The sequence below is a fragment of the Sminthopsis crassicaudata genome, chromosome 1 (assembly GCF_048593235.1).
Source record: "Sminthopsis crassicaudata isolate SCR6 chromosome 1, ASM4859323v1, whole genome shotgun sequence".
NCBI lineage: Eukaryota > Metazoa > Chordata > Mammalia > Dasyuromorphia > Dasyuridae > Sminthopsis > Sminthopsis crassicaudata.
The window spans coordinates 466,580,523-466,604,859 of record NC_133617.1 but is presented as its reverse complement, the minus strand read 5'-3'; positions in this window follow the sequence as shown (position 1 = coordinate 466,604,859).

The window sequence follows — 24,337 nt, the reverse complement described above, 5'->3', positions numbered from 1 at the left end:
ACAAAGAGAAATTCCATTCAAAATAACAGTCGATAGTATCAAATATTTGGGAATATATCTACCAAAGGAGAGTCAGGAATTATATGAGCAAAATTACAAAACACTTGCCACAAAAATAAAGTCAGATTTAAATAATTGGAAAGACATTCAATGTTCTTGGATAGGCCAAGCGAATATAATAAAGATGACAATACTCCCCAAACTAATCTATTTATTTAGTGCTATACCAATCAGACTCCCAAGAAACTATTTTAATGACCTAGAAAAAATAACAACAAAATTCATATGGAAGAATAAAAGGTCGAGAATTGCAAGGGAACTAATGAAAAAAAAGTCAGAGGAAGGTGGTCTAAGTGTACCTGATTTAAAGCTATATTATAAAGCAACAGTCACCAAAACCATTTGGTATTGGCTAAGAAATAGACTAGTTGATCAGTGGCATAGGTTAGGTTCACAGGGCAAGATAGTGAATAAAAATAGCAATCTAATCTTTGACAAACCCAAAGATCCCAAATTTTGGGATAAGAATTCATTATTTGACAAAAACTGCTGGGAAAACTGGAAATTAGTATGGCAGAAACTAGGCATGGACCCACATTTAACACCACATACTAAGATTAGATCAAAATGGGTCCAAGATTTAGGCATAAAGAACAAAATCATAAATAAATTGGAGGAACATGGGATGGTTTACCTCTCAGACTTGTGGAGGAGGAAGGAGTTTGTGTCCAAGGGAGAACTAGAGACCATTATTGATCACAAAATAGAACATTTTGATTACACCAAATTAAAAAGTTTCTGCACAAACAAAACTAATGCAAACAAGATTAGAAGGGAAGTAACAAATTGGGAAAAAATTTTTACAGTTAAAGGTTCTGATAAAGGCCTCATCTCCAAAATATACAGAGAATTGACTTTAATTTATAAGAAATCAAGCCATTCTCCAATTGATAAATGGTCAAAGGATATGAACAGACAATTTTCAGATGATGAAATTAAAACTATTTCCACTCATATGAAAGAGTGTTCCAAATCACTATTGATCAGAGAAATGCAAATTAAGACAACTCTGAGGTATCATTACACACCTGTCAGATTGGCTAAGGTGACAGGAACAAATAACGATGAATGTTGGAGGGGCTGTGGGAAAACTGGGACACTGATGCATTGTTGGTGGAGTTGTGAAAGAATCCAACCATTCTGGAGAGCAATCTGGAATTATGCCCAAAAAGTTATCAAAATGTGCATACCCTCTGACCCAGCCATACTACTACTGGGCGTATACCCCAAGGAACTACTAGAGAAGGGAAAGGGTCCTGTATGTGCCAAAATGTTTGTGGCAGCCCTTTTCATAGTGGCTAGAAGCTGGAAGATGAATGGATGTCCATCAATTGGAGAATGGTTGGGTAAACTATGGTATATGAATGTTATGGAATATTATTGTTCTATAAGAAATGACCAACAGGAGAAATACAGAGAGGCTTGGAGAGACTTACATCAACTGATGCTGAGTGAAACGAGCAGAACCAGAAGATCATTATACACTTCAACAGTGATACTGTATGAGGATGTATGCTGATGGAAGTGGATTTCTTCAACATAGAGAAGAGCTAATCCAATTCCAATTGATTAATGATGGACAGAACCAGCTACATCCAGAAAAGGAACACTGGGAAATGAATGTAAACTGTTATTTTTACCTTCTGAATCCAATTCTTCCTGTGCAACAAAAAATTCGGTTCTACACACATATATTGTATCTAAATTATACTGTAATATATTTAACATATATAAGACTGCTTGCCATCTGGGGGAGGGGGTTGGGGGAGGAAGGGAAAAAATCTGAATAGAAGTAAGTGCAAGGGATAATGTTGTAAAAAATTACCCATGCATATGTACTGTCAAAAAATGTTATAATTATAAAATAAAATAAAAAATTAAAAAAAAAACATGACTAATGTGCAAATATGTTTAACATGATTGCAGATTTCGGGTGTCTTAGAGAAGGGAAAGGAAGGGAGAAAAATCTGGAACTCTATGTTTATGTGTAATAATTGGAATAAAATAAAATTCTATTAAGAATTTGAAAAAAAATTCCCATAGATCCCATAGATCCCATATCCCATAGATCCCTATCTCCTCAACCCTACCATCCTCTCAGTTGAGAATCTTATGGGAAAATGAGGCCATTTGCTGAAAGCTCTCTCATCTTGATCTCTCTCTTCTCCTTTATCCCAGTCTAACACAAAGAATTTATCCTTCTTGATAAGGCTAATACCTTTACGTGCTCAAGTGATCCCATTTCATCCCATCTTCTCCAGCATATTGTCCCCTCTCGTTCCTATCTCTACTCATTCACTTATCATCAGTCTCTCCCTAAGTTTTATGGCTCTCTTCCCTCTGCAAAAGTAGAAAAGACCTCTTACTTGTCAAATCTTCCTAATTGACCTTTCTATAGTTTTGATACTGTTAATTACTCTCTCCTCCTTGATATTCTCTTCTCTCCTTCAAACTACCTGATTGTTCCTTTGCTAAATCTTGTTTAGGTCATGCCCAATAAAAGTCTATATTTCTCTGGGCTCTTTTTTGGGTTCTCTTCTTTTTCATAAACTATTTCACTTGGTAATTTTATCATCTTCCATGAATTCAATAATTATCTCTATATTTATGATTTTTAAATCTATTTTCCCCTAACCTCTCTAGTTACCTCCAACTACCTATTGGCCATATTGAACTAGATATTTTGGAGACATTTTTAACTTATATGTATACACACACACAAACACACACACATACACACACCCCTATATATGTGTGTGTGTGTGTGTGTGTGTATGTGTGGTGTGTGTGTGTGTGTGTGTGTGTGTGTGTGTGTGTGTGTGTGTGTATATATATATATATATATATATAACTTAAACTTATAATTCCAAAAGTGAACTTACAGAATCATCTCCTCTTCCAAATTTCCCTATTACTGTCAAGGGGACAACCAATCTCTTAATCCTTCAGGTTTATAAGCTTACAATCCTTGATTCATCACCCCCTCTCGCTACCACCCCACTCAATCTATTTCCAAAGCTTGACAATTTTACCTTCCTAACATTTCTCACATATGTACTCTTCTCTCCTCTGATATTGCCACCGCCCTGATGCAAGCTCTTTATCACCTCACACCTAAAATATTGCAAAAGTGTACAGGTTGCTCTCTCTCTCTCTCACAAGTTTCTCCTCATTCCAGGTCATCCTTCATTTAGTTGTCAAATGCTCATCCTAAAGCACCGACTTGACCTTGTCATTCCCATATTTAATAAACTCCAATAACTCCCTACCAAATTCAGGATGACATATAATTTTTTTACATTCAAAGCTTTTCATAATCAGGCTCTCTCCTATCTTTCTAGTCTTATTATTCTATTATTCTTGATTTTTCTCTACATACTCTGTGATCCAATGACAGTAGTCTCCTTGTTATTTCTTTTAAAAAAAAACACTACATCTCCAACACTCTGAATTTACATTGGCTGTTCCCCTGCCTATAATTATCTTTCCTTCTGTCCATGTACAAACATTTAAAACTTCCTTCTAGTATCAGAGAGGAAGAAATAGAAGAAGGGAAGAAGGAAAGAAATAAACATTTATTATATATTATGCATTATTATATTTTATTATATTTTATGAATAACATGCAAATATTACAAATATTATTTCAGTTGATCTTCACATTAATCCTCATGTGTATTTTATGGTTGAAAAAAAAAACCAGACATGGTCACACAGCTAGTAAGTGTCTAGTTACCCCTACCTCAAACTTCAAAGGTAGTCCTGGACAGTTCTGAGATCAGGACAACTTAGATATTTCAAAAGAAGGTGTGGAGACAGTCTATTTGGTTTTCCACTTCTGAGATCACAAGCAGCTAGTCAGGAAAGCAGAAGTTTCTAGCCTAAAAGTTTCCAATATGGAAGATCCAGTTATGAGGGTTTAAGAGAAGCCATCTGACAGGAGAAAAACACTGCCAGGAAGAAGGAGGAGGATTGTCTACAGAGTGGAGAGCCTGTTGGACAGAGAAAAATTAATACAAATGAAGAAATATAGGTTTCTCTTGACAAAAGCAGGGGATAAGACAGAGAGAGAGAGAGAGAGAGAGAGAGAGAGAGAGAGAGAGAGAGAGAGAGAGAGAGAGAGAGAGAGAGAGAGAGAGAGAGAGAGAGAAGAAGGAAGCTTTCCAATAAGCATGGGGGTAGAAGGTTAGAAGGTGGGAGAGAGTTGTGTTGAGTTCAGGGATTTTTCCTGTCCAATTGTCCCTTTTGTTCTTACATTTCTAATTCCCCAAAGAGGATTTAGGGCAGTAGAGGTTTCAGACAAGAAGCTAGCTAAAGCTCCTTCCCTCTGTCTTTTTTTCCAAGTCGTTAATCTTGGCAGACAGGTTGGTCTTTTATTAGCTATCTCAAAGGGTCAGCTTAAAAGTATCTGTAGAGATACCAGTTCAGAATGTCATTTGTCATACTGGACACTGACTGCTCTTTACATTGATTTTTTTTATCCTTTTTCCTTCCTGCTTCCCCTTCCCCTTAGACTTGGGTTGGGGAAAACTGCTCATAACCTTTCACCAGATTTAATTTTAATTTTCTCCTCTGTTTTCCCATAATGTCATAATTTCAACAAAAGCACACAATGTGCATGAAGTCATGGTTAAGGCAAGATTTAATTAGAAGATTACAGATAGGAACCAAGAAATGCTGCATGCTGAGATCTGCTTGGGAAATAGCTATAAAGAGAAATTTCTTTCTGATGAGAAGCATGCTCTAAACAAGAATCAAGCTGAAAAAGAGGATAGGGGAGAATAATACAGAGTTAAACTGCATAATCTCTGTGGGACTCTTCCAACTTTGCCATTCTAGGATTCTGAGACAGCCACAAGTGCTAAAGCCTAAACATACAGGTGAGAGTATTAACAGCTTCACAGATGGACTGTGCATGTGTATTTTGTGCTATATATCTATGGATGTCTAATATTTAGGGGGCAGGGATTCCAACTGGCCTTGAAAATTCAAAATTCCATAAGACCTAGAAGTTGCAAAAGTTCTTGAACTTGGACTCAACCTCAGATTTGAACTTTAAGGAATCTGTGTTATTATGCTAATCATGGTATCTCTTTGAGTCTCAATTTTCTTTTATTTTGTGAAATAAGAGGGTTGATTAAGATGATCCTTGAAGCCCTTTCCAGATCAAAATCTATGATTATAAAACCTGGGATCCTAGCCATGCCTCTGACTTCTAGAGTGGCATAGTAATAAATAGAAAGTTGAACTCAGAGTCAAGAAAGACCGACCTCTTCTCTCATTGATGAATTCCTCCTGGCATCTTCATCTGGCCCACCAGTCATGCTTCATTCTCTGATCACTGCCATCATCACCCCGAGGTGAGAAGCATTCAGCTAGCTATTATGTTTTGTTTTTCTCCATTAGGATATAAGCTCTTTAACAGGAGAGACGATTTTTTTCTTCTTGCTTATGCTTATATTCCTCAGCATTTAACAAAATACCTCGCATATATTAAGGACATAACAAATACCTATTGAATTGATTTTCATATCTTTCATATCATTCCAACATGTACTTGAGTCTGTTTCCTCATCTGTAAATTGAAAATAATACTTATAGTACTTTCCTCTTAAGTCTGTTGCAAGGCTCAAGTTTAAAAAAAGCATACATTAATGTGTGTGCTTATCTATCTATCTATCTATCTATCTATATATATATATATATATACACATAAATATTTGTTTATATTTATATATATATATTGTCTATATATGTAAAACTTGCTAAATGTTATATTCATGATATATATATATAGCATTTATCAAGATTTATATATATGCATGAATATATAAGTATATAATAAATATGTTATATATATAATATTATATAATATATAATTATATATAAATTATATTTATTTATTATATTATATATTATATAATATATATATATATAATATATAATATTATATATTATAATTTATATATATATAATATTATATAATATATAATTATATATATAAAATATATAATAAATAAATATATGCATGAATATATAAGTATATATAAATATGTTAATATAACTATATATGAACTATATACAGTTTAGTGTTTAGCCAGTTACATCTATATATATATAATATGCATATAATATATACACACCATAATTATATATATATATATATATATAGTTTTTCAAGTTTTAAAGGATTATATTGTTATTGAATACAAGTGTAACTGATAGAAAATCAGCTTTGGAGTCAGTAAGACCTGACTTTAAGTCCTACTTTATAGAAACACTGACTTTGTTACATTAGGCAAATCATATCTCAATATTCCAGCAACTTTCTAAAACCATAATTAATAATCATAGCAAGTGTTGGTCTGTATTTGTTAAGGGGCTCACTATTGGAGAGTTCTCTACACTAAATAAATCATGTCCATTCTCTCATAAAATATGTGTGTATTATTGTTGGAATTGTGAATGGATCCAGCCATTCTGGAGAGCAATCTGGAATTATGCCCAAAAGGTTATCAAACTGTGCATACCCTTTGATCCAGCAGTGCTACTACTGGGATTTTATCCCAAAGAGATCTTAAAGGAGGGAATGGGACCCACATGTGCAAAAATGTTTGTGGCAGCCCTTCTTGTAGTGGCTAGAAAGTGGAAATTGAATGGTTGCTCATAAATTGGAGGATGGCTGAATAAATTATGTTATATGAATATAATGGAATATTATTATTCTATAAGAAATAATCAGTGGGATGATTTCATAGAGGCCTGGAGAGACTTACATGAACTGAAGCTAAGTGAAGTGAGCAGAAATAGGAGATCATAGTACACAGAAACAACATGATTATATCATGATCAATTCTGATGGATATGGCTCTTTTCAACAATGAGGTGATTGGGGCCAGTTCCAGTGATTTTGTGTTGAGGAGAGCAATCTACACATAGAAAGAGGACTGTGGAAATTAAGGGTGGATTACAACATAGCATTTTACTCTTTTTGTTGTGGTTTGCTTAAATTTTATTTTCTTCCTCAGTTTTTTTTTTTACTTTTTGCTCTGATTTTTCTTGTGCAGCAAGATAATTGTATAAATATGTATGTCTATTTTGGATCTAACATATATTTTAACATGTTTAATATTACTTCCCATGTAGAGGAAGGAGTAAGGGATAAAGGGGGGGGAAATTGGAACATAAGGAGAAGGATGAGGAGGACAAGGAGGAGAAGAAGAAGAAGAAGAAGAAGAAGAAGAAGAAGAAGAAAGAAGAAGAAGAAGAAGAAGAAGAAGAAGAAGAAGAAGAAGAAGAAGAAGAAGAAGAAGAAGAAGAAGAAGAAGAAGAAGAAGAAGAAGAAGAAGAAGAAGAAGAAGAAGAAGAAGAAGAAGAAGAAGAAGAAGAAGAAGAAGAAGAAGAAGAAGAAGAAGAAGAAGAAGAAGAAGAAGAAAAGAAGAAGAAGAAGAAGAAGAAGAAGAAGAAGAAGAAGAAGAAGAAGAAGAAGAAGAAGAAGAAGAAGAAGAAGAAGAAGAAGAAGAAGAAGAAGAAGAAGAAGAAGAAGAAGAAGAAGAATGTAAGTCTTCCAATGTAAGTCAGGAACTTCTCTTTAATCAATTGTTTTTTGGAGTTGCTTAGAACATTGAGAGATTAAGTGATTTGCCCAGGATCACAAATCCAGTGTGCATTTGAGATGGGATTTGAACCCAAATTTTTCCTGGGACTGAACCCAGACTATGTCTGCCTATGGTAAGAGTGTGTGTGTGTGTGTGTGTGTGTGTGTGTGTGTGTGTGTGTGTGTTACATCAATGGGCATACCTACAAGAAATTTCTCTGTATAGCATTAAAAATTCAAAGAGAAACCATCTTCACTGCCTACAAGTGAAAATATGGATGAGAAAATTACTTTATATAGATTTTGCACTCTTTTTTTGAATTTGAATTTTCTTAATGACTACTTTGCATCCATCAACCTGGTTGATATAGTGACTTGCAGGAAAAAGGGACTATTTCAAAGTTTTAAACATTAATAGCTCACTGGAAAACAGGATGTCATAGATTTTGATAGAATAGCCAAGGAGAAAGTATATGCTTTGCAACGCATGGCATAATCTCAGAGAAATTGTTCTGATAGAAGGATTCGTGACAGTCTTACTGTCTGCAGACATAAGGTTTTAACTTCCAATTGCAGGGGCCCCAACAAAAGATAGCTTTGCCTGGAGAACTGCAATCCATCTGTTCCAATCTGACAGATTTACACTGGGATTATCAGTAAATGCAGGTTGTTTCAAATCTCTAAATTCTGGGAGAAGGGAGAATGGTAAAAAGGAAGGGAAGGATGGGTGAATTTGGTAAAGAGTATTAAGTCTTGAGTGGGAGGACCTGTTCATTTCTTTTCAGAACTAATTGCTACCTGTGTTACTGACCCTCTTCAGGCCTCAGTTTCTTCTTCTGCAAAATGAGGGTGGATCAGATGGACTAGGAGATCTTCTCAATGCTAAATCTTTATTCTGATGATATCTTAACTAGGAGTACAATGGGGAATGGCCCCATCTCTAGCCTTTCCTGCTGTTATTTCCATTAGAGTACTATTCAGATCTGCCCAGGATAATCATAACTAGAAAAATAAATGGGATATACCAGATGACCAAAGCTATTCTAGTGTTTGAACTCCTTCAGATCAGGCACTATTTTTTATTATTTATTATTTATTATCAGGCACTATTATTTATTAGCAATGATTCTCTATTGGCTAATAGACTGCCAAAGTCACTCCCCAATCATTCTAATCCATTAACCATATAGCTGCCAAAGTGATTTTCGTGAAACTTTAACTAACCATGTTAAGTCCCCACTTCCCTTCTCAGTAAATCCATCATCTCTCTGTTAACATAGGACTCAAAAATAAATATCTCTGCTCAGCATTTAAATTTCTTCCTAAATTCTTACTCCTTACCTATTTAATTTCACATTTATGCAATTTCATGTATTGTACCATGCTGCTTGCTGCTTCCTGTCCACACAATCTCCCACACCTGTGCCTTTACACTGGATGTCCCCTAATATCTGGAATGCTTTCCCACTTCACTTCATTCTTGATATGCCTGGCTTCCTTCTTGACAACTCAAATGCTACTTTTGCATGAGGCCTTTCTCACTCTATCTAACAATCTTTTAAACTTTCCCCTTTAAGGTTAATTTCCTATCTATGCTGTATCTTTTTATATTGGTATCTTGCATACCCTTGTTATTGTCCTTCCTTAAAATTTTTTTTAATAGCTTAATGTTCAATCAGCCCCAAGATCTCAGAAACAGTGAGAGAGACCCAGCTGTTTGACAAAAACTTCGGGGAAAACTAGAAACCAGTCTGGAAGAAATGAGGTTCGACTTTAGTACAATACTTCATATTTGTTTATTTTCATGTTGCCTTGGTTCATTAGAATGTAATCTTCTTGAGGGCAGGGACTGTTTTTGTATTTTTGTTTCTCTTTTTGTCCTTAGAACTTAACTCAGTGCTTTGAATGAACATCATCAACATTTAACAACTGAATATTTAAATTGATTGCTTTTAATTAACTGATTAATTGATCATTAAAATAAGGCATTATGAAAGAGGATAGTTATTATCATTAAATCATTTTAAAGATTAAAATGTACATGGGTAGATCTTTGCTTCAACACAAATCCTTTTTTTTAAATAATCTGGGTTTCATTCATTTATTCAAGAAATATGTATTAAGCCCTTAATATGCAGCCTGTCATGGGAGTTACAAAAATGAATAAGAAGACATGGCCCCTGCCCTCCTTCACCTGCATCATTAGACAGATTGATTCCAGCTGCCCCGACCACAGCTAACTACTGGTCTTTTCACTGATGTTTTACTGAAGTGCTATTTTATAAGCAGGTGGCAATTTCGGGACCATTAGGGGACTATCAGCTCAGACCTGGACAGGTGTTTCCGCCAGGTTTTTTCCTCCTCCCATAGCTTATCCTTCAAGGCTACCATCATAAGGAATGACATTTGTTAAGCTACTTATAGTGATTTGGCACCAGGTCAAATGAGGGACATCCACTACTGTTCTCCCAAATCACTTCTTTCTTTGCTTATCTAGTTACTGCTATTGCAATTTCAGGAGAATGTAAGAGCTTTCAGAGTTGGAATAACCTAACCTTCACTAGTTGTCACTCAATGAGTATCATATTTGCATGTGCGGCATGTGATAATGCACGGGAGTATTATTTTTCTTTTTTCCCCAATGATTCACAGACTAGGCATCAAGTGTGTGTTCCACATGCTCTGACTGTATGATGTTGCCAACAGAGGCTGTTGCAGGAGCTACAGATGTGCTTACATCTATTTTTATGTTTAACAAGAAATTGGGGTGGGTGTAAGGAAAGGGGAAATGAGAATCTTTTACTTAATTGCTTATTTTGGGAGGCAAAGCAGTTTATTTGTTGAGTATCTGAGGGCAGAGTGTTGGGAGGCAGTATGATATGACTATCTTCTCCAGGACTGGGAATTAGGGAGAGATAGATTCAAATCCCATCTCTGACATTAATACTGATAATATTCAATTCATAGTGTTGTGTATAGTTACATGAGAAAATGAATGGAAAAGACTTTGCAAGTTTTTAAATGTTATATGTTAAATGTTATATAAGTTATAAAAGTGTCAACCAATGTTGCAACCAATTATTAGGATAGGGGAGAAGAAGGTACAAGGGTTGTCCCAAAAGTCTTATCACAATTTAAAGCTTTTATATCTTAAAGCTCAAAAAGACACAAGTTTTTTTTTTTTTGGATACTCTATGTATTTACATAGGATAAAAGGGACTTTATTCATACTTACATTCACTCAACATACTGAATATCCATCATATGGAAAGATTTAAAATGTGTTATGAAAATGGAATTTTCTGGAAGTGACAGTGATCAAACAGAACAGAAAAAAAATACACTGAATTTAATCTTTCCTTGAGGTGAAAACATTTATGCTATAGGCAAGATCCAATTTATCCTGCCCTGTTTGCAAGATAATGTAATAGAATAGAAAAAAATAGATTATCTCAGTTCTCTCTTAGTGCCCCAGGAGGAGTTAATTTTACTATATATTCTCAGAAGATATTAATTAGTTATGAATAATAGTTAACATTTATCTAACCCTTTTGCAAAGCATTTTGCATGTTATCTCATTTTATTCTCATAGTCTATGAAGTAATAATAATAATAATAATATCTAGTATTTATAGTTTTTAAGGTTGGCAAATCACCTTGTATATATTATTCCATATGATTCTTACAACCCTATGAAATAATTGTTTTTATTCCCATTTTGGGGTCTTTAGGTGTCATCATAGTGATTAGAATACTGGGTCTGAAGTCATGAAAACTCATCTTCCTGAGTTCAACTCTGGCCTCAGACACTTACTAGTTGTGTAATCCTAGGCAAGTCAGTTAATCCTGTTTGCCTCAGTTTTCTTATCTGTAAAATGATCTGGAAAAGGAAATGGAAATTATTCCAATATATTTGCTAAGAAAACTCCAATTGGGCCAGAAAGAATTAGATAAAGCTGAAACTAGTGAATAACATACCCACTTTATGTTTAAGAAACTGAGGCTATTAGCTTAAATAGAGGTATAGTTATAGTTTTCCAGATCATACAACAGGCAGATATCTGCAGTAGATTTGAATACAGGAGTCTTTCCTTCCCTTTCTAAATTTGTGAGATTTGTGAGAGTGTAAGGCTTTATTAGATTTGATCTGGTATTCTAGTCTGTTGATATCTTTTTGGATCCTGAGTCTTTCGTTCATTAACTTAGTTACTTGTCTCAGTTTTATGTCATTTGAAAATTTGATAGGCATGCCATTTATTTCTTTTTTTCCCCCAAATCATTGATAAAAAAAAATGTTAAACAGCATAGGACCAATCACTGCTCCCTGGCACACTCTACTAGATATCTCATTCTGAGTTGATGTGAAAGTATTAATCAGTACTCTGAGTCTAGCAATTAGTCTAGCTTCAAATGTGCCTAATCGGAACGTCATTTGCTCCCTGTCTCTCCATCTTGTCCACAAAATAACTTAGAAACTTTGTCAATTGCTTTACTAAGATCCAAGAAACTATATCTACAGATTTTTCCTGATTGACCAATCTAGTAAAAGAGGAAAATAGTTTAGGCATCCTGGTTTTCTGTGATTATTACTTCCTTTTCTAATATATCAATAGCCATCCTTTTAATTATATGCCATGGCATCATGGCAAGTAAAACAAACAAACAAACAAACAAACAAACAAACAAAAGCTCCCCTAAGATGTCATCTAAAACTCTCAATAATTTGTATCTAACATCTTTCCAGACTTATGACTCCCTTTAACTACTCTGTACTTAAGTTAAACTGTCTTATGTTATTTCATTTCTAATATCTGCCCCTTCCCACAGGTTAACTACCCTGCCTGGAATGTTATCCTCATTTCTGCTTTTAAGATTAATTCATTTCTACCGAGGCTCACCCTCCTCCATAATGTCTTCACTTACCCTCATCTTCATTATTATAATTTTCCCCATTTAAATTATCTTATATTTATTTATATGTATTTATTTTGAATTGCTGCTCTTTTCTCCCAGACCCTAGAAGACATAAACAACTTAAATTGAGAGATTTCTATTTTTGTATATTTGATTCTTAGCATGCCTCACTCATGGGAGAGGAATGAGAATTGAACCTGTGATTTCAAAAAAATTGTTAGTGAATTGAAATGAATTGGATCAGGTATTCAAACAATCCCAACTAATCAAATTTGGGGAAAAAATCTAAATAACCACAACAGCAGTCCTGAAATTCATCTATATTCAAGAACATATTGAACAAGTTAGCATTTCAGTATGGCATGAACTAACCTTTTCCTGCCTCATAGCAAAGCTTTGTAAGTAACATGGTAACTGTACACTTGCCGAGAAATATGAGAAACCAATACAAAAAAAAAAAAAAAAAAAAAAACAAAAACAAAAACAAAAAACAATCCTAGCTTTTTGAAAAGTCTGGCAGCAGCCCCAGTCTTCCTGGTTCTCTTTGACAACTTTCCTTTTCTTTAAAATGAAAAGGGAACCAATATGGGCAAAAATAAAGGCAAGCTGTTCATCTGGGTGACTTACTTCTGAGGACTCAAGAGGAGGATTTCCTATTATTTCAAATGCCCCTGGAGTAGGTATCCCTGTTCTAATATATTTCTGCTCATAATGCATCAATGTACTCTGTGCCATTACAGGGAAAAGGAAGTAGATCGATAAATAGCTTGTTTTTAACAGACAAGAAAAATGGAAAGGGTTATGGAAAGAATTTACTGATACCATCATTAATCAACAACCAGGGATAGAAAATGAAGGAATGAAACTGTAGATTCTAGTATTAGGAAAAGATTTGTGGACAGAGATAAAAAATATGGAGGAGCAAGGAAAAGTGGATGTTTTTGTTGTTATTGTGGTTGCTGTTAGGTTTTTTTTTTTCCCTGTTCTTAAAACTTTCAGAAGCTGGATGGTTTGCCTGCTTAGTTTATCACTGGTAGAGATGACAAAGGCAGGTACTGATTTCGGAGATTTCATGCTCTTGACTGGTGGCTTGCTTGTATCTTTGTGGTAGGGTATCTATTGAATAATAAAAACAAACAACAAATGAATAGAACTACTTTGAAGTTTTTGGAAATTCTATAAGTGGGTTGAGCCAACTAGGTGGCATAATAAATAGAGTGCCAGGTCTGAAATCAGGGAAACAAAATCTGGCTGAAGATACTAATAGCTGTGTGATCCTAGGTAAGTCACTTAACCTTATTAAAGTGATCTGGAGAAGGAAATGGCAAGCCCATTCAGTATCTTTGCTAAGAAAATTCTATATATAGCCACAAACTGAAATAATTGAACAATCACTTCAAAAATGAATGGTAGTAGAAAGTGTTGTTTTCTGCATGTCTCCCTCTATCATTCACTTCCCATCTACCGTCCCAGTTCATTCTAAGAAACAGAATAAAGAAAATGAAGAGAGAAAGGGTATTCTCATAGTGAGGCAACAAAAATGGATACCCCCAGATAAGAGGGAAGGAATTGATTCAATTTCCAGCATTTACTGAATATTTCATATATGCTCAGCTTTTGCTTTTTTTTTAGCTTTTGAACAAAGGGTTCAAAAGGAAAGCTAATTAGTTCATGGCCCCTTCTTTAGCAAGAAGTTGATTTTCTCATTAATACAAACACATGGAATTGTCAAGAGAAAATAGTGTCATTCAATGCCAGGGAGTTGTAATAAATGCTACAAGCAAAATGAAGAATGAATACTCTGCCTTTCTCTATATGTTATGTTGTTTCCATCGAAGTGTCCTCACTTGTAAATGAGAGCTATGTAAATTCACACTTACATGGATTGGGAGGGGGAGGAAGGAAAAAGCATCATGTTTGCTTAACCTAATTTTTAAGTGCTATAAGCTCAAATATCTTGGTTATTTCTCTGGGTCTTCTATATAACTCAGTTATTAAGTTATTCATTAATTCATAATTTTAAAATGTTTATTTAGTAACTATTGTGTGAAGAGCACAGTGAAGATAAATGAATTTTAAATAAGACAGGGTCTTTGTTCCTGTGGCTCTTAGATAGACTCTGGTAAAGGAATATTGATAGTGTTATTTATGTTGTCATTTGAGCCTCACAACTCTATGAGATAGATGCCATCATTATCCCCATTTGACAGATGGGGAAATTGAGGCTGAGTGAGTGATGTGCTTAGGGTCACTCTATTAATGTGATTGACTAATGCTCTCAGTCTTATACTCCAACTATTGTGCACTATATCTGCCTCTAATGGAATGCAGTCTCCTTAAGGGCAGGGATTGTATGTCTTTTTTTCATCTTCATATCTCTAAGGTCAAACTCAATGCCTTGTGCATAATAGGGACTTAATAAGTGAGTATTAAATTATATTATATAATCATGGACCTGTATTTGTATAATATTTGACATGAAACAATTAGATGGAACAGCAGACAGGGCACTGGATGGGGAATTTAGAAGAACTGTATCCAACTCCAACCCCAGATGCTTTCTAGCTATATGAGCCTAGGCAAGTTACTTAATCTTATTTGCCTCAGTTTCCTAATCTATAAAACGAGCTGGAGAGGAAAATGGCAAAGAAAACCCCAAATGAGGTCATGAAAAGTTGGACATGACTCAAATGACTGAACAACAAGAAACAGACTGTTTTTAATTCCTCTCTTATTCCTTCCTCCATTCCCTTGTTCAATCTATCCATTGTGGTCAGAAGAATAAAGTAAATTGGTTTTTCTAAGTGACATATATCCATGGCCTTCACCTCATTAGATGAACTAGCTGAGCTACCCACATGCTGCAATGACCTGCACAGAAAAAAAACAAAAAACAAAAACAGAAGCTATTTCTCTATCCTTTTTGGGGTTTTAAATTCTGACTTCTTGTTTAACAACATTGAGTTTGATGACATTTCATTAGGTTTAAAATGAACTTTTTAAGCTCATAAATTTAATTGAAGAAATAACAGGGAAAATCTGATGTAATTGAAAGAGAAGATGTTTACAACCTATTGGAAGTCAGGGAGTGGCTGATCCTGTGAAATTTATGGCAAATATGAAAGGAGGGGTAAAAAGAGGCAGAATTCAGTCATATATAACTGCCAGGAACTTTTTAAATATCTCGAACAGTTGCATGCTAAAATGGCTAATCTTTTGGAAAGGGTTTAACCAACTAATGAGGAATTATTTAATAAACTCTTAAATCTTTCTAACAACTAGGTCCTTCAAAACAACCCTATAAATTACAGAGCAAGTGACTTGTTAAGAATGATTGCAGACATTTAAGGATTGAATTAGGTTACCAGCATCAGAAGGTCATCCTCTAAGCATTTCTCAGCACTGGAGGGTTGGGTGCCTTTCACAGGAATAACTCGGATGTTTATGCCCAATCCAGATAAATACATACAGATGTTATGTGAACTTGATCAACTTGATTCTCCATCTGAATGCAAAATTGATTGCCCCAAATCAGAGCATATGCCAGGGAAGGAAATCTGCATACAGAAATAAATCAACTATCTACCATTTGCTTAACTCTCTGACTTAAAATACTCCATGGTAGAGCTTGTTTTGCTATAGCACAAGAGCCAAATTGCAGAGATAAAATTATTGGAACCATCATGACGACCATAGAAGAACCACCCCCTTTTTAAAGTGCTAGAATGAGACAAGCTGGCATCAGTAAATGACTTCATTTTTCTTCTCAAAATATACCTAAAAAACAGAAGAGAGATGACAATAACAATAGCTAGCATTTATACGAACTTTTATTTTGTTGCTGTTATTGAATTGTTCACATTGTTTCTCATTCTCTGCAACCCTATTTGGGGTTTTCTTGGCAAATATATTGAATGATTTGCCATTCCCTTCTCCAGCTCATTTTACAGATGAGGAACTGGGGATAACAGGTCACACAAGAACTCTTTTGTCACCCAGCTGTCTTTAAGGGTTTTGCAAAGCTTTTTACAAATATTATCCAATTTGATCCTCACAACAATCCTGGGAGGTAAATGATAAAGCTATCTATTTTATAGATAAAGATACTTTTAGATAAAGACATCATAGATAAAGATAAAGACTTGTAGGTAAAGACATTTTGTAGATAAAGCATAGATTAAATGATTTAGCCAAGATCACATAGCTATTAAGTGACTGAGGCACGATTTGAATTCAGGTCTTCCAATCTCCCTTCTCTTTTCCAGTGCTGTTGATTGTATCCCCTCTGTTCTTTCTTTCTTTCTTTTTTTTTAAGCTTTTTATTTTCAAAATATATGCATATTTTTCAACCTTCATCCTTGCAAAACCTTGTGTTCCAAATTTTTTCCCTCCCTTCCTCTCATCCCTTTCCCTAAACAAGTAACCCAATATATGTTAAATACATATAGTTGTCTATATATATTTCCATGATTATCATGTTGCACAAGAACAATCAGAGCAAAAAAGGGAAAAAAATGAGAAAGAAAAAAGCAAGCAAACAACAAAAAAAGTGAAAATACTATGTTGTGATAGTTCTCTCCATTGTAAGTACTGAATTGGCCTGAATTATCTCATTGTTGAAGAGAGCCACTTCCATCAGTATTGATCATTGTATGATCTTGTTGCTGTGTGCAATGATCTGCTTCTGCTCATTTAATTTAGCATTGGCTCATGGAAGTCTCTCCAGGCCTTTCTGAAACCATCCTGCTTATCGTTTCTTACAGAACAATAATATTCCATAACATTCATATACTGTAACTTATTTAGCCATTCCCCAACTGATGGGCATTCACTCAGTCACCAGTTTCCTCCCATTATATAAAGATCTGCTACAAACATTTTTGCACATGTAGTATCCTCTCTGTTCTAAGGAATAAGATTTATCCTTCCTGTTCTCATTTCTGTGACTCCAGAGTTCTCATTGGTATGGATCTTTTCCTTATTATCTTTTTTTATTAACTTCTATAATACTTAAAACCATTTTCACTGAATCCTTTCTTCTGATCTCTGCTATTTTTCTTTTCTTTTTGTTGTATTTACAAGCTGCTTTCGTCTTGTTTCCTCTAAGTTAATGTGTAGTTTCTTTTAGTTATCTTTGAGCAGGATAAGGACAATTTCTATTCATCTTTACTTTTCCTTTCTAATTCAACATTTCTACCCCTTTAATTGTTTTTGTCTGCATTCTCTTCTCAACCTCCTTCGGGCTACAAAGGTCTTTCAGAAACTAATGCTCTGATTAAATTGGATTGAGTGAACCAGCTGGAGTCCAAGCGGGCCCAGGAAGAGGCTGCCCTCCCCAAAACAAGATGTGATACTTACTTCCTATGCAGACTTCTTCAATAGCTTTGTCCTTTATTCTCTTCCTCTAGAGACCAGTTTTACTTAGGCCCAGCAAGTTGGCACACTCTTTTCTCTCAGTTTCAGCATTGCTGATTTCCAGATGTCTTGTGCCCTTTGAATATCTGTTTCAGAATATTACCCTTGCCATAGAGAAATGACAGCATGCATTTTTCTATGTGTAATCACATTTGCTTCTCTTTTTGGGGATGTTTTTAAAACTTGCTTGGAAGTTAGATTTTTCAGTCCTCATTACTTTCTAGCACATGATTGAGATTTTCTTTCTCATAACATTCATACTTTCAGATTTTTTTTTTTACTAGAAAGAAAAGTTTTGAAAAATGGTATGAGATAATTAGAGGGATTTAACAAGAGGGACAGACACATCAATGCACTGTTGATGGAGCTGTAATTTGGATCCATAACCTTTAATCCAGAAAACTCACTATTAGTCATATACCTCAAGAAATAAAAAACATATAGGCTCCCATATAGAACAAAATATTCATAGTTCCTGTGTGTGTGCGCATGAGTGTGTGTGTGTGTGTGTGTGTGTGTGTGTGTGTGTGTGTGTGTGTGTGTGTGTGTGAGTGTTAACAAAGAACTAGAAGCATGTTTGGGATCCCCATGTTTGGGAAATGGCTAAACAGATGTTGCTACATGAATGTTCTATAAGAAATTATGACTACAAAGAAATCAGAGAAACATGGGTACAATTATAATCACTGATACAAAGTAAAGCAAATAGAATCATGAGAATAATATATATAAAATGGCTGTGACAGCGTCAATGGAAACAATAATAACAACAACAAAATTAAAACTGAATGCTGTATGATTATAATGGCAAAGTATGTTTGTAAAAGAAAAAGATAAGAAAATGTATAAGTATTCTGCAAGGTTCTGTATCTAGAAACAGTAAGAACAGAGGGCTCCCTTAAGAAAGTCGCAAAATAGTTAAAAAAAAAAAACCCTCACAATTTGGCCCTGGAGATAGACCACTCAGACCAAGACACATCAGGTCTAGGTTTTATAGAGCTCTGTTCTGAAACATTATAGAATCTGAATATTAAATATCCAGGAAAGACTTTATAGATCCTCCCAGTATTCAGACTCATCTAGAAGGTAAAGGTCATTTAAGAAACTCAGGTAACCTAAGCAAATTAATGTTTAGGGCAAGGACTGACCACCCCAATTAAAAGGACAGTAGAGGAAGAGACTAAGTCTGACACAAAACTCCAATTCAGGATCCAAGAGAGGAGTAGACAGAAGATGGTTCTGACCATTATTAAAAATTATTATCAATCTAGAAAGTACTCCAAATCCATCTTCTGAAGAGAGTCACTACAACAATTGCAAGTATAAAAGTGAAAAGAAAAAAAGTGTTTTTCACAAGGATTATATGAATAACTACAAAATAAAGCAAAAGAAAATAAAAAGTAAAGCTTTTGGAAAAATAATTAGAATTGTAATAAATAGCTTAGAAACTTGTAAAAATTACCCAAGTAATGGACTTTCTAAAAATTAAAATTGACTAAACAGAAATCAGTGACTGTGAGATAATAAATATTAGAACAAAATTTAAAAATTGACAGAATTAGAAGAAAATGCAATATAAATATAATCTAATATAAAAAACTAATCTGGTAAAGTATATATGTCAGGTAGAAATAGTTTGAAAATCACTAGGCTGTATAGTGGTGAATGCCTTTACACTCTGCTTGTAGAGATTGAGGCTGGCTATATTAAACTGTTAAACTGCAGTACACAAAGATAATCAGGTGTTACTACTAAACTTAGCATTAATATGGTGAGGTCCCTGGAAGAGGGGGGGCTACCAAGCTACTCAAGGAGGGTTCAATTGCCCAGATCAAGGATAGAGAGGTTATGCCAATCAGCAATGATATTGCTACTTTCAGCTGAGGTGAGATTGGAAAATCCACTTTTAACAAGATAAAAAAAAAAAAAAAAAAGATCATTGGACTTCTTGAAAAACAATTCCTTTTTTAAACTTGATATTATATTTCAATAAATTATATATGAAAGCATTACAGCTCTGTTAAAACTAGAGGGAAAATGAATAATAGAATCTGTCAATTACCTTCTGAAATAAAATCTAAAAGGAAACATATTAGGAAGGTCATACACAAAACAAACAAGCAAACAAATGAACCTAGAGTTTCCAGGTCAAATAAAAATATTGTCAAAACCCAGAAAAAAATTAATTCAAGCAGCAGACAACCATAGTCAGGATCACAAAACCCGGCAGCTTTGATAATAAACTATAGAAGATCTTGGAATACAATATTTTAAAAGATAAAATATATTTAAAAAAAACTTACAACAAAGAATGTTACCTTATAAAGCTAATTATAATGCTGTATACACCGATGCAAAGTGAAGTAAGAAGAATCATGGAAATAATATAAAAATTCACATAAGAGTGTGAATGGAAACAACAAAAGGCACAAGAAATGAATGCTATATAATTACAATAAAAATCTCTCTAACAGGGAAAACAAAATAAAACAAAAATGTAAAAGAAACAAAATAGAGTACTTTCAAGTATTTCTGAAAAAAATCAGAATTGTATAGAAACTCTAATGCAAAAGGTAAAGAAATCTAAAAAGGTAAATGTATTTGGGGAAGAGACTATCTAATGATGAAATGCTAACCTTTTAGTAAGATTTTCCCTTCATCTTGACAGGAATCAGGCATTGGTACCATTTCCCAACTATCTCCTCATCAGATGTCTCCTTCTATTACAAACATCATTTTTATCTCCTTTAACTGGAAACTAGACTTATCCTTTGGGATATAACAAATATCTAAAATAAAAATAAAATTAAAACAGCATATAGAGCTTTAAGTTTGAGTGTATTTAAAATGTTATCTCATTGGATGTTGTGAAATATCCAAAAAAAAAAAAACCAAACAAAACTGTACAACAAAAGTTCATTGAAGCAACTGAAAATGTTGAGCCTAGAAAGGAAAAGTCTTAGGAGCCAATGAGAGCTATCTTTGGATAGTTGAAAATTATCATATGAAAGAAAGATTGAACTTCTATTACCTGTCTCCAAATGGTGGGAGGGAAAGTAATAGATGAAAGCTCTAGGTTTTGGCTCAACAAAAAGAGTAGTCCTTTTTTTTTTTTTTTTTTTTTTTTTTTTTTTTTTGGGTTTTATATAAGGCAAAGTAAATGACCTCTGATGTCTTTTTCAGTATTGATTCTACAATTCTACAACATATATCAAAATAGCTTGATGAGAGCATTTCTCGGACCCTAGAAATATCCCACATAGAATGAGAGGTTTAGATACAAAAAGATGTAGTCCCTTTACCTGAAAGAAAATGACTGTTGGAATCAATCATATCAGAACAAAATGGTCCATAAAACTAGTGAAGAAATTTTTTGTTCAATGTATTCTGCTCAATTATCTATTTTTTATTTGATCTTCAGATTGGGTCTCTAATTCTGAGGGGGGCATTGTGGGGATATTAATATAATGGTAATCTCAAAACACTACTTCACATGTAAAAGATAGCATGAAAGGGTGAAAGTCATAATCACAGGTATCAAGAAATGGAAAGGATCTTGAAAGTCATCTCATTAAACCATATAGTAGGTTCTGGTCCCAGTTCCTCCACTAAATTGTTATGTGACTTTGGATAGACAAGTCATCTCTCTGGATCTCACCACATAAGGGTTGCACAAGATATCTTCAAAATCCTTTCCAGATCTAACCTTCTCTGATTTGATCTCCATTTCAAGAAAAGTTTTGGAGGTGCCTGAAGGAGAGTGATTCTCTCTGAAAGATTCCTCCGAAAGACTTGAAGAGAAAAAAATAATAGACTTGTCAAAAAAGATTTCACTCTCCCAGTAGACTTGCACTGGCATTTGTCAACCTTCATAAGTATGCTGTGCCAATCTAATGGCTTCCTGGGTTTGTGAAATTGGAAAGCTATTAGCATTGTCTATAGAGAAACTGAACCATACAATCTCCACCTTCTTAAAAAGTTATCCAAGCAAGATGAGGACAGGATAAATTGGGGGTGAGAAAGAACTGCAAGATTTACTGCCTGATCAGAGAATATTTACTACTTGGGTGGCTATTGCATCATCCCAAGATGTACGGCTATGAAAGTAAATCCACTTTTCAGAGTGGGAGATAAAACATAACAACAACAACAGCAACTATAGTTCATGCAAAGAACTAAGTGAAAAAAATGTAGTTTTGGGAAACATTTATAAACTGTATATTTTCTGTGAAAAGAAGCAAAGAAAAAAATTTGACTTCACTAAATTTTATGCCAGAGAGGTTGTTTATTTCATACTATGAAATTGAAATATAAATTCAATGCTTTGAATGATTGCTGTTTATATAGCCTGCTGTTTGGTTCCAGAACCCAGTTCAGAATGCCTACTGAAAAGTTCTTAACCATTTTAATGAAATCAATCAGACAATTGCTCCAATATTACCAACTACAGAGTGGAATTCAGTAAAAGACAGTCATTACAGAAATATGGAATAATGGATTTTAGAATGCCAGAAGGACTTTAGAGATCATCTAGAATAAACATCTCTTTTTATGGTGGAATAAATAGATAGGAAGAAAGGTAAAGTAACTTTCCCAAGGTCATCAAGAAGTAAGGGGCAGAACCAAGAGTTAAGCCTGGATCACCTCTTTCCAAATCCTGTGCTTTTTCACAACTACAGGGTAAATGGTTTTGCTGTGTTATTTCTATTACTTCAAATATAATTAATAACAGAATCTGAAGATAACTTTTAAAAACATTTTCTTCAAGCTAAAAGATGGCCAAGAGAGTAGAGGTAATAGAAATGATAAACAGATGATACTGAAATATTAAAGTTGACAAAGTACTTTATATATGTAATCTCAATTTGAACCCCAAATAACTTTATGAAATAACTACTGTATGTCTTATTCTCATTTTACAGAAGAGAAAATTGGGTTTCAGAGAAGTGACTCACCTATGCTCCTACAGCTAGCATCAAAAAGAAGGAAGCAAGAAAGAAAGAAAAAAAGGAAAAATGGGAAATTGATGAGCAAGGTGAGATGGAGTGGAGAAAACTCAAACCTTGTAATTAAGGACCTAATTAATCATACTTTAAGACAAAGCTCCTGAAACTATGAGTCTTGGTCCCATATTGGATCAGGTAACTGAATGTGAGGGTCACAAAATTATGATTTATTATCAGTAAATGTTTGATTTGTACATATTTTATATACTTTATGTCCAAGGTCATATAAAAATTTCTCAGGTGAAAAAAAGGTCATGAGTGGAAAAAGTTTAAGAAGCCCTGCTTTAAGACAGGAGCACTTTATCTGGGGACTGTGAGTCTGCATTTTATTCATTTCAAAACATTCTAAGAAGGGTTCATAGGCTTCACTAGATTGCCATATGCCATAGTATTGCTCTAAAGTCTTTGGCCAAGAAATCACAGTTCAGTGGAAAGAACCCTGGATATGTATAAGAGGATCTAGATTTAAATCCTCTCTCTGATCCTTACTTGATTTGGGACTTTGGGCAATTTATTCTATCTCCCTGAGACTGTTTTCATAATTGTAAATTAAGAGGAATAGACTAAATGTCCTTTGATGTCTTTTGTATTTTAAATCTATGATTTTATGATCCAATGACATTAAAGAGTAGGACCATTTGAAGAAGTCTAGTAACTCAATGTTCTTCAACCCTGTCTCCAACCCCAATCATCTTTAGTGATGTAGATCTGAGATAAAAATTAGTGCTCAGGTTATAACATTCATATGTTAGGCATATTTTCTGAATACAAAGAAGGGTACGGCATGGTACCATCCAAACAAGAGTCCTCAGCTTCATAGACAGAATCCCTAATCGATGTTTAAGGGCAGTCAGCACTAAATGAAATCATGAGAACAAAAAAGAAAACACAAAAATGGTTTTAATTGGCTTTTTCTGATCTCCCTGGCTGCAATTTTATCACCAAGTTGACAACTTGACACAGTTGCTAAGCAACTACCTGCATCAAGACAAGAGTGTCAGCCTGTTTCTTTTGTCTTAACTTAAAATTTTCCCAGGGTCTTTGGGTTGGAGTCTGATCCTACTACTTTCTCACAGAGCTGGAAATGTCCCACCCAGCTACTTGAATTAGCCCTAAACCCACTGCCTCAAATAATTACTGTGGGAAAATACAATCTTAGTAAACATTGAGAATGTGACATCTCAATCCATGGATGTATTTCCTTCTCTTGTTTTAACTGCATTATCTTTGTGACTTGGAGGGAGAAAGGAAAATTGTTTTTATCATGAGGAAATTCTAAGTCTTTTAGTAGGGCTAATGCTGAAAATATGGGTTTGAAAGCTAGAAACATAGAATTTTCATTGTC